At 35.6% G+C, this 8199-nt stretch overlaps 1 pseudogene; it reads left to right on the forward strand.

Moving 5' to 3' along the window:
* Positions 1-620: 620 nt before the first annotated feature.
* On the forward strand, positions 621-1509 carry LOC108300699 (annotated as a pseudogene).
* The last annotated feature ends 6690 nt before the right edge of the window (positions 1510-8199 follow it).

Below are 8199 nucleotides of genomic sequence, written 5' to 3' on the forward strand. Positions count from 1 at the left end.
CTCTTTCACTAACACAGGTATATATGCTATTCATACCAATGATTTCTAAATATAAATTTTTTCTGATCTCTTAACTAAGGTATAGAGTCATACATTCAACAATCTAATTGAAAACTTGATATGGATTATCTTATAGCTTTCCAAATTAAAAATGTCTAAATAAAAAACCTTCATTATCTAACCTTCAAACAGATTCCTCCTTCACTCTCCTCCATCTGTGGAAATGTTTGATGCCATGCTCTGTATTCAGAGCAAAATTATAGGAGTCAGTCTGAGGTCTGATTTTCTATCCACTCACCTTATTAATCTATTGAAAAAAACTGAGGCTCTAACTTTAAAGTGTATCTTGAATCCATTTAGTTTCTCAATATCTTCTTCGTTAGTGCCCTAAATCAATCCACCATGATCTTACACCTAGACCACTGCAACAATTTTCTAAATGATCTCACTACTTCCCTGCTGCCCCTTTGTATCTACTTTCCATATAACAGTAAGACTTTTGAAGTATTAAATAGAACATATCCTCTATCTGCTTATTAGACTCCTGTTAAAAATCAATCGAGGTAGATCCTGCACCTGGCCAGCCCCACCCGGCCTTCCCTCTGGCCCACCTGACCTCCATGCGTCTCTCTTCCTCCCCACCTCGTGGCTGGTAGCAGACCTCCAGCTTTGGTTCAGCGGACTGGCTCTCCCAGAGCAGCTGCCCAGGGCCGACTCACACCCCTAGGCCTGCCGACACCTCCCTGGGGAGCCTCCCTGGTCAGGGCCAGACATTCAGTACCCGGAATCCCTCTCAAGCCATCAGCATCAAGGAGGATAGGTCCTCAAATCTGCCTGCGCCGGAGAGGACCATGGCTGGCTTGAGTAAGGAACCAAACCTCTGGCGGCCCTTGCCCACTCCCCACTTGCGTCCGCACAGCCTTCACCACAGAGCAGGTCAGCGCCCTGGAGGGCGTCTTCTGGCACCACCAGTACCTGGGCCGTCTGGAGCGGAAATGCAGCTCTCAGAGGTTCAGATAAAAACCTGGTTTCAAAATCGCTGGATAAAACACAAGCCAGATGCAGAACTCCCAGCTAAACAGCCCCTTTTCCGCGTCTCTCCTCGCGCCCCCGGCTTTCCACTCACCGTCTTCTGGCCTTGCCAATGACCTGCAGCTGCTGTGCCCTTGGTCTGCCCTGCCAGAGTCCGAGGCTCTGATGCTGCCGCCTGGCTCCTTCTGCGGTCTCTGCCAAGTGGAACAAGAGGCCGTGGCTTCTGCTTGGGCTTCCTGCTGCGGGTAGCCTCTGGTGTACCACCCACCAAGCCCAGGAAGTGGCGTGCAAACGCGGGAACTAGCCTTGTCCACCCGGCCCTGGGGCCTGTGTGCTCTGCGGGAGACACGGATACATTTTGAGGGAGCGCCTCTGAGTCCGTGCTTTCCACAGACGCCGTCTGTGGAGATCGCACCTGGCGCCTACCAGGAGGACGCAGCTGTTCTGTTTACGTCGTGGCGGCACCTCTCACCCTGACCCGCACAAATGTTGTGGACATGTCTGGAGAAAGTATTTATTAAAGCCACCTCTTCCCTGAAAGTTACCAAAAGGATCCGTTTAGGAAGTGAATGAAAGGTCAGTGAACAGAGTCAAACGCAGAAGTGGGCTTGTCGTGGGTAGGGCTTTCAGCATATGATAGAAGGATACTTGTTTTTTAAAAAGTGTTGGAAAAACTGGTTTTCTAGTTGGAAAAAGTAAAGGTTGTAAGCTTTGTGTGTAAAAAGAAAACCACGAAGGATGGGAAGGGAAGAAAAAAATCAATCGAAATGCAAAATACTTACTTTGACTTACTGGGCTCCGCAACAGTCTGTTTAGCACTTCCTGTTGTTTATTTTGTTTATAATGTTTTGTTCTCCTTAAAGTTCCTCAAAAATGCAAACGTATTTCTGCCTCTCTTTGCCTCTTACTCTAAGACCCGCAAAAGCCAGATACTGCTTATCATTTAGATGTTACCTACTTGGAGAGTCCTTGCCTAATGACTCAATCTAAAATAGAATGCGTTTTATTTTTGTACATTTCTCCAATACAATTTTTCAAATGATTTCTTACTACATTGCTCTTTAATAGTCTGTAACAAATTCACTTAACAATCAAGGATTTGTATATATAAGAAGAAAAAAATTCCTTCTGCAATCAGAGTCATCTTACGCAAAATAATTATTGTCAATACAAAATTCTAAAGTTTCCTTCTCTAATTTTTTCATCTTTATCCTCAAAAGCTAATCTTGGAGGATTTATTTGTGTTAAACCGTGTGTTTGAGTTGGATTGATTAGTACATTAGCAGCTGTCCTGGGTTGTGTATTAAAGCATGGTTCATATGTTTTAAGTATGCTTGATTGGCCAGCTGTTTATTAAAATATATAGGATAGTATTTCCACACCAAGGCAGAAAGTACATCTAGCATTTATAGATGAAGATCAGAATCTAGAACTGGAAATAAGACCCAAGGCAGCTAATTTCTTAGGACCTCTTCAGGGTAGCACAGTCTTGTCTCTTTTATCTGTTTTTCACCATAAACTTGTGTGTCACTTATATATTCTTCTCTTTCATTCTTTATGTACATATGACTTAATATGTTTACTCCACACCATACTGATCTTCAGTTCTAGCCATTAACACAGACCAATTTCAAATTTCTGGAGGAGATTATCCATTGTTTTAGCCTTGACCGAGTTTTCAACCTTGGTCTGTTTGCATTGTCTCAAGTACATACACGGCTCTGAAGCCTTAGTCATTTGGAAGAGTGGTTCTCAAAGAATAGTTAGTACAGGCATGAACACAGTAGTAAGAGGTTCTTAATATATTTGGTGGTAGGAATATTAGGTGGTTTTAATTTTATTTTTATTACAAATTTAAACATATCAAATGTGTATTATATAAAATAAGTAGTTGAAATAATTTCACTTTCAAATCTATACTCCCTGCACTTAAATTTAAATGTATAGATCCAGTTAATTTTGTAAAAGTGTTATTTATAATTAATAAACAAGGTTTATGAATAAACAATAAACCTTTATTGCTACTATTTATATGATAAATTTTTGTTTTCAAAATGCTTTTAAAATTTGGATTAAGGCTTTTAACTCTATTTAAATGTTATTCATTCTCTAAAAGCATAAGTTAGGCTATAGGTTATGTTACTAAAACACAGAGATTCAAACATACAGTGATTCAAAAAATATAGACCTTAAATGTCTCTTACATTGTTATCTATGGGTAGGTAGGTGTTCCAGAGTGGGAATGCAGCTCTTCTACATGAAATTATGGGCCTTCAGTACTTTTTATATAAATGAACATGAATGAACACACAGAAGGGATGTAGAGTAAATTCAAACATTGGATGCCAATGTCAATGCAAATCAAAGAAAATTATATAAAGAGAATCAGTCCATTCCTTTCAATTAACTTAACACCCTCATTTCTTATCCCACAGAGAGAATTCATTCTTAAAAATTCGTATTCACATAAAAGATTTATTTAATTTGAAGATGTTTATTCCCTCAGTGTACAACTCAGTTACTGCTTCTCATCTTCAAAGTTGTGCTATCATTATTTCAATGTGACATTTTCATTTATTTAACTGTTTCTTTGTAATTATCCTTCACTAAAATTATAAAGTTTCATCAAACAGGCTATTCTGAATTTTCTATAAACAACTATCACGTGTTTCTAGAATTGTCTTGTAGTTGAATCTTTTTGCTCTGATGTAAATTGCTTTACTAATGAATGTTTTCTTTAGCTTCCATTCTTGCATATTTCTGTGTTTCCCTTAAAATAGAATTCCCATAAAATAATTCAATTATCCAGCTAAAGGAGAAGACAATTGTCATGTCTTTTTCCCTAAATATTATACAACTATATTTATATCTGAAGGTTACATTAATGTTTTTAATTGGCATGACATATACACAGGGGATAAATAGGGAGAAACTAAATATTCAAGACAGAATAAAGAAAATTAATGGAATATGACCCAAGAAAAGATAGGAGGCGAGACTTAGAAACACAGATATTAGAATTTGCCTCAGACGTAGGACGCCTCTTTCTCTATGACAGTTATAAGACTAGGGAATAGGTAAAGTTAAGGCAGGGATTTAATGAAGAAGCAAGTAAAGGAAGTTGCATTTTAACATTTTATTTTATTGCTATTAAACTGTTAATGAATATATATTTTACATTTCTCTGTTGGCAATAAGTTCAAATGATAACAATAGCAAAACCACAATAGAAACTTGAATAATATAAACAAGAATAATACTGATAATTGCTAATATGTGTTGAGTATACATGTGTGAGACAGTCTTCTATGGACTTGAATTGAGTTAGATTATTATATCCTCATAATGGCAATATAACCTAGTTATTACATTTCTTTTATGTCTATGCGCTTAACTGTAGAACACAAAGAGTCTCTAATCCTTGTTTAAAATAGTTAATTTACATTTAAATGAATTATAATTGGTGGTGATAGTCGCTCTATAATGATGTGAATTTGGAATTACTGTTTTTCTGCACTGCTTAATTAATCCATAGATTCCTCTTTTTGGTTGTTTTTCATGACAAACTGGACCATTTTTACTATACCTTTAGATACATAATTTAATAAAAATGAGAAAGTGGTTTTTCTAGTCCCTATTTCTCTGTTATGAGCATATCAATATTATGCTTTATTCTTTCTACCATAATTATCGTCATTTTATTTGCAGGCTTCTCTACATAATTAGATGTTATTAGCATGCTTATAGATTAGAATTTCGCAATAGAACTTTCTGTAACTGTTGCTAATAACTCACAACTTTGGGTAATTTTTCCCTCCCACTATTGACAGTTTCAGTTGCTTCTTATCTGGTATGAGTTTGGAAAAATGCTGGGGAAAAGTGGAACGCTCTATTTTCTATTTTCTATTCCGTATATAGCCTTTAGATGCCTTTGAAAAAAATCAATAAAATTACTATAAAGATTCAAAGATAATTTACAGAAAATATAATGCTATCCTTTACGTTAAAAAATACTTTTAAAAGCCATTACTCCTGCTAAATATGCTGAAGTGCTAGTTTCTGAAGAGGCAGCAGTAATGTTATTCATTAGGTACAGTTCTTCGTTTTAATCATCATTCCTAAACTTTCATCGTATTCAAGCCATCACCTCCGGTTCTAATGGCTCATTGATTTTGGAAGTCATAGTCATTTCTTCTTTTACATTTCTGTCAAGACAGTTGTGTAGGATAATAAAAATTAGAGTGCCTTAAAAGGAGTGTCTTACTTTGTGCATATAACTTATTTTCTTAGAAGACTTTGAGTCTGATATTGAACCATGGGTAGTAAAACCAGGAATGTAAATCCACGTGAACTTGTATTGTTAAGCCATATTTAAGAAACAGAATTTTTAAGTTTTCTGAATTGCAAATGAATTCAATCTCCTTAAATGTTGTTTTTTTAAGATACCTCTTGTTTTACTAGGGCAGATTGTTACCCCCTTTATATTGTACAATACTTAATAATTAACTTTTCATTCACATTGTCAGTTTAACACTGGAATATATATTATTTAATATTTATTACTTTTTAATTATTTAGTTGTTGCCTACACTTCAAATCATACAATTTAAGGTTTAGAAATATGCATGCCAAAATTTCCTGAGATAAATGTCACTTTTAATGCCTCTATGATGAGACACCATTAGAAATGACTAGGGAAGCCCGGGCACGGTGGCTTTTGCCTGTAATCCCAGCATTTAGGGAGGCCAAGGCGGGTGGATCACCTGCCTGGGCTACATGGTGAGACCCTGTCTCTAGTAAAAATACAAAAATTAGCTGGGCATGGTGGTGGGCACCTGTAATACCAGCTACTCAGGAGGCTAAGGCAGGATAATTGCTTGAACCCAGGAGGTGGAGGTTGCAGTGAGCCAGATGGCACCACTGCACTCCAGACTGGGCCACAGAGCAAGACTCCATCTCAAAAAAAAGAAAAAGAAAAAGAAATGACTAAGGAATGGTGGTAACACGACAGAGATATAATATGTACTCACCTACGTCACCTAGAATTATCACTGATAATCTTTTATAGTCTTTTATTATGTTATGAAATATTTGTTTTTATACAGATGTCTACTCTTAAGATAAAATTGGATCACTGGCAGAAAATGTTTCAGTCCACAGTTCTCCCATATCGTACATTAAAGTGCCTCAAAGTAGATTAGCAATACCTAGCCATGCATTTACGTAATAGCTTTTCCTTTTCCTTTTTGTTACTCCAACTGATTACATGAGAGCACCACTTCTATTCCATTATTCTCTTGATAACAACCAGCTGCCCGTTATGTAAAATTCATGTAATTTGCTGGTTTAAAGAACATTGTCCAAACTATTGGCTTTGGTTTTCATCTTAAAATATCAAAGGAGACAAGGCTTCTGATGAGATTCTATCAGGGATATCTTCCATTTCTTTAAAATTAGTATTTAAAGGAAGAAATTTAGATGATAGGTAAAATCCTTATAAAGCTTCATCACATGTAAATTCTGATAGCTTATCTCTATAAATCATTGCATAACTGTCCTGTTATTAGGGACAATAGATGTTTATGAAATCACCTAAGATTCCACTGGTCAAAATTTTTATTTTCCTTACATTATTCCAGGGCACTCCTGTGGCCATTTCTCAGTATAGTTTAGTGGAAAAAATAAGGATGGTGTATATCACCCCTGAGATACAATTAATGCACATTGACATTTTCTAATACTGTGATTAGGCATTATAGGTATCGCACCGTTAACGCAATATATGTTTGTTGAGGGTCTATTTTGTATAGGAGACTATTTTTCTCTCTATGGGAGATGAAAAAAGGGTAGGTGCTTATAATTTATTCAAACAACTTAGTAAACAAGTAAGAAAATTAAGATATAGTAATAAATATTTATACCATCATCCTGATAGTGCTTTGGTAATAAGAGAGAAAGATACGGCTAAGGGGGTATGATGGAAGTTATTTTTTTAGACAAATGTGTGAAGATGTCATGAAAGTGAAATCTAAATTGTGTATCAGAGTCTGTAAAATACTGAAGATATAGCACAACAAGCAGAACATTTGCATTAAAATTCAATAATGGAAACGTTAGAGGTGTACTTTAAAATTTGTTGTTGTCTAACTTGAAATATAGAGAATACTAGAAGGAAAAGGTGAGGCTAGAGCCAAGAGGGCCTAGAGTGCTAGGTCAAGCATTTACCACGGGAAAGTGGTAGTTATTGAAGAGGTACTGAAAAGAGTAATGGCATAATTGCATCTATGATTAGATTGTACATATAATACAATAACATATTCATACCGGGGTAAAGGTATGGTAAATTAAGGAAGATTAGAACTAGAGTGTGGAGGACAAGGTTGTAAGTTAACAAAAGAACAAGGGGTAGACAAAAATCTGATAGTAAGTTTAGATATAACTTAAAAATATTGTAATTTTTTAAAATGTTACATGATATAACCAATTATAAAAAATAAAAAAATGTAAAAGTTAACATCAGTTATGTAATACTTTACTAATTTTTATGGTACCTTTGATTACATATTAACATAAGAATTTTCTATATATCCTTACATTGTGTACATGAAGACAACAGAGCAGAGGTGATTATAGATATAATGATCATTGGTCAATGGCTCATATTCACCTCAGAACAAAATGCCAAATACTCTACTACTCTTTATGTGGGGTTTGTTACCATTTCTGTAACACAATCAAAGCAACACTTTTGTTCAGAGATGTCTTATCTCCTAATGCCTCATATCCACACACTGCTTGCTGTCATTTTCAAGGCACCAGAACTGATTGTATTTGGTTTCCTATTGTGCTGTGTTACCTTCATTAATGTGTGCAGTTATTGTTTATTAAAATTAAATTTTATTTGTCTTGCGTGTGTGTGTGTGTGTGTGTGTGTGTGTGTGTGTGTGTGTGTTTACCATACCTTGTTCCAGGAAAAATTTAAAATAACTTATAATGTGTTATGTAATATACTGAAAAAATAAAAGAACCTGTAAGAAAACTAAGGCTACAAATCAAGAAACAAAAATTCTAAAAGCAAAAAATATGCATTTCATAAAAATGTATATACTTACTTGATGTATCCAAAAATTTGCTCATACGCTTTTCATTAGCTAGGATAAAGAGAAA

Source organism: Cebus imitator, unplaced genomic scaffold, assembly GCF_001604975.1.
Source record: "Cebus imitator isolate Cc_AM_T3 unplaced genomic scaffold, Cebus_imitator-1.0 Scaffold29, whole genome shotgun sequence".
Lineage (NCBI taxonomy): Eukaryota > Metazoa > Chordata > Mammalia > Primates > Cebidae > Cebus > Cebus imitator.